We start from the raw sequence: 9,730 nt of genomic DNA on the forward strand, positions 1-9,730 counted from the left end.
GTTTTGTTTATTATAAATAAAACTGCTGTGGCTGAACTGGTTGTGGTGGTGACCTGTAATCCAAGATTTGGGGAGGTAGGAGAGGGAAGATCAGGAGTTCAAGGTCTTCTTCAGCTACATGATGAGTTCAAGAACGTCCTGAGCCATGTGGAACAGTCTCAGAAACAAACAACTGCACAGTTCCTATATTAACCTCAGCTCTCTAAAGTGAACTCACAGAGACAGAAAGAAAGCCTGGCGTTGCCAGCATTTGGAAGACGGAAGGAAGAGCATCAGGAATTCAATGTCATCCTCAGCTGCATGTAGCCTAAGCTAACTGAGGGAAAGGGAGAGCCCCTTGCTTCTCCATCAGCACCTAACCCGGAAACCATCCCGAGTTTCTCTCATCCCATGGTCATTGCTGAAGTGTTAGAGGTGGTTTAGAGCCGGTGATTAGAGGGTTTTGCCTTTCAGCTAGATGAAATTTCTCTAAGTAGCTAGGATGAGAGCAGCAACAGGATTGACCCATATCTCTTGAAAGTCCTGAAGCTTTTCATCCTCGCCTTTCGATGTTCCTGTGCTCCAAAAATAGCATCCTGTCTATGTGCATGGCCAGAGACAAACCCAGGACCCCATACACAACTCTGCCGCAGCCTTCTGTTCCATTGCTTTGGCTTCCTTGACTAGATTGGGTTTGTGTCTAAAATATCTGGCCTCTGTTGTTTGTGTCGTAGGTACATCCTGGGGCTGAGGTATAGAGTAGTTTAGTTCATTCACTAGATTTTTAATTTTGGGGGTGTGTGTCTTTAGATCGGCTTTCTCTACGTGGTCCTGGTTGTCCTCACACTCAATATATAGAACAATCTGGCCTCAAATTCACAGAGTTCCATTTGCCTCTACTTCAGGCAATTCCAGCGGATTAAGGGCAGGTGTCATGATGTTATTTCTCTTGTATTTTATTATTTTTTGTGATTTTGAGATAGTTTCATTATATAAGGTAAGCTGGCCTCAAACTTGTGATCCTCCTGCCTCAGGTTTCTAATGGCTGGGATTACAGGCATGAGCTGCCACATCCAGCTCTGTTTACTTTTGAGATATTTAAGGGATTGTGGAAGGGCATAGAGCAGGATCACCTATGTAGATTCTGCATGAAAACATGCATTCTCTGTACATTCCTTTGTAAGGGCTCAAAGGAACCGACAGAACAAATACCATTTGCTCCAAGCCAGGGACCACTTCTTTAATCCAGCGCAGTGGCCTTCTCCTATGACCAGGCAGCTTCTAAACCCAAACTATACACTGTGCCACTTGGCCTCATATCTACGGTCTGGGTTAGTTCCTGTGCAGACTGTGGCAAACCATCCCTATGGGTCCCGAGCTATGTTTAGAGTGATGTCCTCCAACCTGCCTGTTTCGCTGAGACCTAGATAACAGCTGTGGTACCCATTAAATCATCAGAGGAGAGGGAGGAAGGACCTTGTTCTTGACAAAGGGATTAATCAAAGTTTCACTTCCAAAGGGCAAATGAGAGGTCCGAGCCTCTCTAAAGCAGCTCAGCCTTTAAGATTAAATCCAGACCCTTTCCCAGGCTGCCATCCTACTGCTTCATTACCCAAATGCTAGACTTCGAATTAAAGCTGGGGATTAGGGAATTTCGCTTTTGGGGTTTTTAAAAATTACATTTTAAGAACCTGGAAAGAGCACACACACCTTTAATCCCAGCACTCAGAGGTAGAGGCTGTGGATCTCTGGGAATTTGAAACCAGCCTGATCTATATATCTGCGTAGCAAGTTCCAGACTAGCCAAACTACACAGTAAGACTCTTAAAAAGGGGGGGGGGCGTTTTTGAGGGAGATGGCCAAGGGGTTTCCAGAGGACCCAGGTTCAATTCCCAGCACTCACTTGGCGTCTCACAACTGTCTGTAACTCCAGTTCTAGGGGAATCTGACATACTCAGACAGACATACACACAGACAATGTACATGAAACAAATTAATTAATTAAACTGAAAAGATGTCTGCCTCTCTGTGTAGTGATGTGCGTGCTCAGAGGTCAGAGGACAAATCTGGGAGTCCTTCTCTCCTTCCACACTGTGCTTCCTGAGCAGCAGGTACTAATAGGCTTTCTGTGTCCCACCTCCAGGAAGTTTCTCCACTGGCACAGTGTGAGCTCTGTTTCTCTTTTAGACTGGATCAATTTTGTGTATCTCAGGGTGGCCTTGAACTCACAGAGGTCCATTTACCTCTGTCTCCCGAGTCCTAGGATTAAAGCTGTGTGCCAACACTGCCTGGCCTCTAGTAGCTTTTAGTTTCGCACTCTGATCTTCAGGCAGCTTTGTTTGTTAAGACACAAATAAAATATCACCACAGAGCCACATCAAACTGAACAGAAAAAGTATAACAAGAGGTAATATTGAGGCTGGGTGGTGGTGGCACACACCTTTAATCCCAGGACTCAGGAGGCAGAGGCAGATGGATCTTTGTGAGTTCAGGATCAGTCTGGTCTACAAAAGCTAGTTCCAGGACAGGCTGTAAAGCTATAGAGAAACCCTCTCTTGAAAAACAAAAACAACAACAAAACACACACACACACACACACACACAAAGGAGGCAGGTGGATCTCTGTAAGTTTGAGACCAGCCTGGTCTACAAGAGCCAGTTCCAAGACAGGCTCCAAAGCCACAGAAAAACCCTGTCTCAAAAAAACAAAACAAAACAAAACAAAAAAAGAGGTATATTGAGCAAAGCAACTCCCAGGTAGGTTCACTGGTCTCAGAGAACAAGGCCAGAGAAGTCGGACACCCAAGCCAGGACAGGAAGGTTTTTATAGATTGTAGGTGAGAGGTGATGACATGCCTGCCACAAGGTGGATTTGTACCTAAGTATGGTCAAAAGCTGGGGAGCTGGCATCAGGAGAGGAAGCTGCAATACTCACCAAGAATGCAGAACTCGTTTTTTTGGCACCTTTTCTTTGTGTGTAGGGTCTCTGAGCAGACTTGGAGGGAGGGAGAAGGAGAGAGGAAGAGAGGGTGGAATTGGCTTCCCAGACCATGCAGGTAGGAGCTGGAGTCTCCAACCCAGTACCTACCATCTACCAGACATGTTTGTTTTGAAACAGGATTTTTTTTCTGAACCAGGCCTGCCTCTGCCTCCTGACAGCTCTCAGCCTCAGTCTCATTCTGAGGGTTCTTAGAGGCAGGATCACCATTTTTGAACTGAGGTCATGGTAAGAGCCAGTGGCTGGCTGCTTTGCTTTTCTGGTCTTCAGGTTGAACCCCAATATCTGTCTCTGAGTTTTTATTATATTTGTGCTACAACTGACTGTCCTGGAACTAGCTCTCTAGAGCAGTCTGGTCTCCATTAAAAGTGTGAACCACCACCAGGCCTTTTTTTTTTTTTTTTTTTTTTTTTTTTGAGACAAGGTCTTTCTACATAGATTTGACTGTCCTAGAACTCACTATGTAGAAAGGGTTGGCGTTTTTTTTTTCTTCTTCTTAGATAGAGTCTCATGTAGCCCAGGCTGGCCTCAAGCTCACTGCATAGCCCAGACTGTGGCATTGGCTGGCTGTCTTCCTATTCTCTACAGAACTCACAGCAGAGAATTGAGGCTAACGGAGCAACTATGCAGGGTTTCCTGTGGCCTAGTCTATGCAGAGATGACCTTTAACCCCTGCCTCTGCCTTCTGTGCTGGGGTTACAGGCATGTGCCACCACATGCTTTCTTGTTCATGTGTTATTTTACTTTCTTCTATTTATTTCTGTTTGCGTTTCTTTATGTGTGTGTGTTTGAGACAGAGTCTCACAATGTATCTTTTTTGCAGGAGGCCTGGTTTGAGACAGGATTTCTTTATGTAACAGTCCTGGCTGTTCTGGAACTCACTCTATATAAGAGGCTGGCCACAAACTTACAGAAATCAGCCAGGCTCTGCCTCCCAAGGGCCAGGAGTATAGGCGTATGCCACCACAGCCAGCTCACTGTGTGTTGTAGGCTGGAGGCGAACTCACAATCTTCTTAATTCCCCCAGTGTCCTGAATACACACACTACAAGCCCAGTTCGGTGATTAAGTAATTATCTAATTGTGTTGCCATGTGTCAAACTGTGGGCCTCATGTCTGATGAGCACATGACCTATCACTGAGATATGTCCCCAACCTACATGTTATTACGTCTTTACATCTCAAGGTGGTACATTATGTTCTTTAGTTACGAGTTTGAGTGTGTATGCTTGTCTATGTATGTGAGTTCAGGTCCCCACAGAGGCCAGAGGCATTGGATCCCCTGGGGCAGGAGTTAGAGGGACTTGTGAGTCACCTGATGTGGTGCTGGGAGCAGAACTTGGGTCCTTGGCGAGAGCAGCAGGTGCTCTTGACCGTGGAGCCATCTCTCCAGCCCTGTTCTCAAAAACACTCTAATACCAAGTCCATGTGTGGAGTTTCTTACTCCACCTCCTTAGTCTAAAATTTCATTTATTATATTATCTTCATATAGAGGTCACATCAATAATAAACTGATGAGTACAGGTGCTACTTATATTTTATTTACTTGGTTTCTTGAAACAGGATTTCTCTGTGTAACAGCTCTGGCTGTTCTGGAACTCACTTTGTAGACCACACTGGCCTCGAACTCACAGAGTTCTGCCTTCCTCTGCCTCCTGAGAGCTGGAATTACAGGCGTGTGCCACCACCGATCAGCTTATTTTATTATTTTGTTTTATTTTTGTTGTTGTTGTTTTGGGTTTTTTTGTTTTTTGTTTTTTTTTTGGTTTTGAGATAGGGTCTCATATAGCCCAGGATAGCTTTCCATTAAACTTGCTAGGTAGACAAGGCTAACCTTGAACAGGATTCTCCCATCTCCATTTCCCAACTGCTAGGATTACAGGGTGACAGGCCTCCTGTACTACTTTGCCCAGCTTCAGTCACTCTTTGCCTACTCATTTGTCCCTTTGTCCATGCATCAGAAGTTTCCAAGTGCTAACTGTAAGCCGGAATCTAGGAAGTGCACCAAGAAAAAACCAAAGGGAAGATGTGTGTGCTGCTTGGCCATTTTGATGATCTTTCCCAAGCATGGCCTTGCTGGCTGCCCCAGGCTCTTCAAGGCAGGAATAAGAAAACAGACTCACTCAGCGGCAGTGGCACATGCTTTTCATTCCAGCACTTGGGAGAGGCAGAGGCAGGTAGATCTCTGTGAGTTCGAGGCCAGCCTAGTCTATAGAGTGAGTTCCAGGACAGTCAGGGGTATACAGAAAAACCTGTCTCGGAAAACAAAAAACAAAAAAGAAAGGAAGAAAGAAAGGATGGAAGGAAGGAATAGAGAGAAGGAAAGAAAGAAAGAAAGAAAGAAAGAAAGAAAGAAAGAAAGAAAGAAAGAAGAAAAGAGAAGAGAAAAGAAAAAAAAGAAAAGAAAACAGGCTCCCCGGATTTGGTGATTCACTCACAGAACCATGTAAAAAATTGCCCCAGTCACACTTGGCCTCAGGCCTTCGGACACTGAATCCAGTTCATTTAACAGAGCACCTCCTGCTAGAGAATGGGGTAATTAATAAATGAGTAAGCTCGGGCCCCTCCCTGTGAGGCTCCATAATTGACGCTCTCGGGACACTGCACGCCTCCCCTCATTGTAGCTTGTCCCTAAGCGCCCCATTAGAGGTGCTTGTTTTTACAGCTGCCTTCTCTCCTCATAGGATCCTAGAAGGCAGAGGCAGCCCTGACACATCTGTGTTCTAGGAGTCTGCCCAGGACAGGTGTCTCAGCAATGTCCATCGAGGACCTTAGCTGCCAGCAGTGGAGCAGGGAGGGTCAAGAGCCTTGGTATGGTTAGCTCTGGCTATGAAGAGGCTGGGAAACAAGGGGAGGTCTAACTTCTGACTGGAGGAACCAGACCCTGAGAGGAGCGTCTCCAGCACAGGAGCTAACCGGACCCGAAATGAGCTCTGTGCTGGTCAGAATGTGGAGCAGGGAGACTGGGACGCCCCAATCCCTAAATAAAGGCAAGAGTAAGAAATCTGTCTAAGAAGGTCTTCGACCTCAGCCAACTCAGAGGCAAGATCCAAGGCTTCTTCTGGTGGCTAGGGTTGCCCAGACAATCTCCTGGTCAGGAAGTCCTCTGTCTGCGAGGCCAGCAAGATGGCTCAGTAGGTAAAGTCACATACTGCCAAGTGATCCCTTGGGCCCCATGGGGAAGGAGAGAGGTGACTCCCACATGCCGTCGGTGACCTCCACACTGGCACTGTGGCATGCCCCCCAATAAATAAATGTAAAAAACTTTTTAAAAAGGTTTATTTAGCCAGGTAGTGGTGGTGCATGCCTTTAATTCTAGCACTCGGGTGGCAGAGGCAGGAGATTCTCTATGAGTCTGAGGTCAGCCTGGTCCACAGAGCAAGTTCTAGGACAGCCAAAGATACACAGAGAATATGTCTCAAAAACTTAAAAAAAATTTATACTTTGTGTATGAGTATTTTTCCTGAATGGATGTCTGTGTACCATCTTTGTGTCTGATGCCCAGGGCTGCCAGAAAAGGGCAGTCGATACCCTGGACTAGAGTTACAGATGGTTGTGTACTATTATGTGGACGCTGGGAATGAACCCGGTCCTTTGCAAGAGCAGTAAGTGCTCTTAAATGTTGAGTCTTTTCTCCAGTCTAGCACATTTTTTTTTCAAGACAAATTTTTCTGTGTAGCCCTAGTTGTCCTAGAACTCACTCTGTAGACCAGATTGACCTCAAAAATCTCAGAAATCTGGCTGCCTCTGTCTCCAGAATGCTGGGTTTAAAGGCATGTGCCACCACCACCAAGAATATATATATATATTCTTTTCCTTTGAACTGTCCTTGGGCAGTGACCTCACCCTGAACAGGCATGAAAACATGACTTTGTGGCCCTACCCTGTCTGAGTGTGTGGGCAGGATTCACTGAGTGCCAACTACTCACAGGCACACGGAGCCTTAGTGCCCAGAGGCAGGCTGTGGTCTGGTAGGAGACATCAACTTTGGAAGGGACCTCAAGCCTGAAGGTTAGCATTCCCACAAATAGGGTCCCTGCAGGTCTCATGGGATGGTGCTATTTCCCAAACTCTGATACCTTGAAAATGCACAGCGCCTCTACTGACCACTGTTTCTCTGAAGAAGACTTCGCAGAGAACAGGGAGAAAGCTAGGCCTGACAGCACAAACCTGCAATCCCCCTCCTTGGGGGGGGCGGGACTTCAAGGTCATTTTCTGCCAAGTGGTAAGTTCAAGGCCAGTCTAAACTAGAAGAAGCCCTTGCGCGGGAGAAAGAGATAAAGCAGGAGGGAGGGATGGAGGGAGAGAAGTGGGGGAATATATAACTGTATTCATGGCAAGTTGTGGTGGCCTGCATTCCTAGCAACTTGAGAGTCTGAGGCAAGGGAATCATGAATTTTAGGCCAGCCTAGGCTTCAGAGCAAAACTTTGTCTCCAAACTAACGAAATACTTCAAAGATCTTAATCAAAATGCTGAGAAGTTGAGACTGGACATAGTAGCACACATCTTTAATCCCAGCACTCTGTAGGAGGCTGAGGCAGGCAGATCTCTGTGAGTTCCAGGCCAGCCTGGTCTACAAAGCGAGTTCCATGACAATCAAGGCTACACATAGAAATCCTGTCCTGAGGAAAAAAAGAAATCCAAAATGCAGACAAGGGATTGATCCGATTAAGTAAATAAATAATTATGTGGCTAAATCGTTGAGAGAGCAAATGAAAGGGTCACTGATGCCACCCAGGGCATCTCTGGAGGAGGACTGAATTGGGCAGGAAAGAAGATGGCAAGGTGTCTCACACGAGGGAGCAGCTTGTTCAAGGATAATGAACTGTCAACGGGCACGTGACTGAGGAATGCTGAGAAATCTGGCTGGACCGGAGGATGGCCAAGGAGACAGGAAGTGAGGCAGGAAAGGCCAGCAGGGCAAAAAGGAACTCGAGACCTCTCTGTGACCTTCAGACAGACACTGAACAGCTTGGGTGCTTGAGAAACTTTGGATTTGGAAGAGAAATCAACATTTGGGATGACAAAGAAAGCTGCAGATCTGGGAACATTGCTCAGCGGCACAGAACTGGCCTAGCTTGAGCAAAGCCCTGGGTTCTGCATGCAGCACTATAGGGGAAAAAAAAACTTTTCAGGTTGAAGAAAAGACTTCAGAGATAAAGCAGGGACCTGAGTTTGGATTCCCAGAATCCACATACAGTCAGACGGAGCTCTGTGCATCTGCATCCCCGCAACACCTGAGTCAAGATTGGAAGTGCAGAAGGTAGAACGTGAGGACCAACAGGAAGTTATCCTTTCTCTGACCTCAGTACACACGCCATAAACCCATGCTTTCACACACATGCACATAAACAGTCACATGTGGGAAGCAAATGAAGTCCTGAGTGAATGTGTGTTGTTGACCATAGCAAGGACCCCAGTGCCTAGGACCCATGGAAAAGGCAAAGTCCTCTGCTCTGTGTTGACAGTGTGTGCAGAAGGTATCAATTGCAGCTTCCTGCTGCATGTTTACAGCTGGGACCACTCCCTACAGAGACCTCCAACTGAGGTAAGCCAAACCTGCCTCCTTCTTCAGCTGTATACAATAAATCTGCCTCCTCCAGGCAGATGTGTTAATAAAGGCAGAGGTTCCCGGCTGCTGCTCCTCTAGAGTGTGTGGCCCACCCGAGCCCAGCTTTTCTGTACCCGTGTCTGTGTGTCTATCCTTTTCATCAATACGACAAGTACAAAGCTGTGTAGGTTGAGGTGTGCACGAGGAAATACACACACGCATATACACACACTCTTCTACTACACATATTGAAAAACAACAACAGTGGGCAGGAGAGGTGGCTCAGCAGTTAAGAATGGACACTATTTTTCCAGAAGTCCCAGGATCATTTCCCAACACCCACATCAGGCAGTTCAGTTCGTAACTACATGGAACTTCATTTCTAGGAGATTTCACACCTCTGATCTGCCTGCACACACATGGTGGATATGCAAGCATACAGGCACATATACAGGAAAAATGATGATGATGATGATGATGATGATGATGATGATGGAGGGGCAGTCTTTCCATGTAACTCTGGCTGTTTTGGGACTTCCTATGTAGACCAGGGTGGCCTTGAGCCTACAGAGATCTGGTGGACTCTGCCTGTTGAGAGATGGAATTAAAGGCTTGTACACCACTCCCAGCAAAACTTTTTTTATAAAAGAAAAACAAAACAAAACAACAAAGCCTTCTTGTAGGACACATATGAACAACTTCACTCCCTTTATTTTGAGTTGGGGTCTCATGTATCTATCCCAAGCTGGCCTCAAATTCTTTATATCGTTAAAGCTAGCCTTGAACTTCTGATCCTCTTGCCCCATGTTCCTAGTCCTGGGTTTCAGGGTGTACCACCCCAGCAGGTTTCTGTAGCACTGGGAGTCACACATGCTTGGCAAGCACTCTCCCAGGTGAGCTTCATCCTCAGCCCTCTCTCCCCTCCTGGGAAATGAGATCTCATACTACTGTCCAGGACAGCCTGGGACTTGCAGTGATTCTTTGACTTTTGCTTCCCTGGTGCTGGAATTACAGGCATCCAGCTGTGTTTTGCCTTTGACCAACATCTGCAGGAAACATCAACCCCTAGTCCCTGGCTCACCAAAGTTATTTGGGAAAGAGAGGGTTCCATTCACTTCCCCTTAGGGTGAGTGAGTTCCTTAGAGCTCTTCCCAGTTCCAGAACCTCTGAGAAGACTCCTGCTGGACTAGAATAGACATCTG

Source organism: Myodes glareolus, chromosome 4 (genome assembly GCF_982192425.1).
Source record: "Myodes glareolus chromosome 4, mMyoGla1.1, whole genome shotgun sequence".
NCBI classification, from domain to species: Eukaryota; Metazoa; Chordata; class Mammalia; order Rodentia; family Cricetidae; genus Myodes; species Myodes glareolus.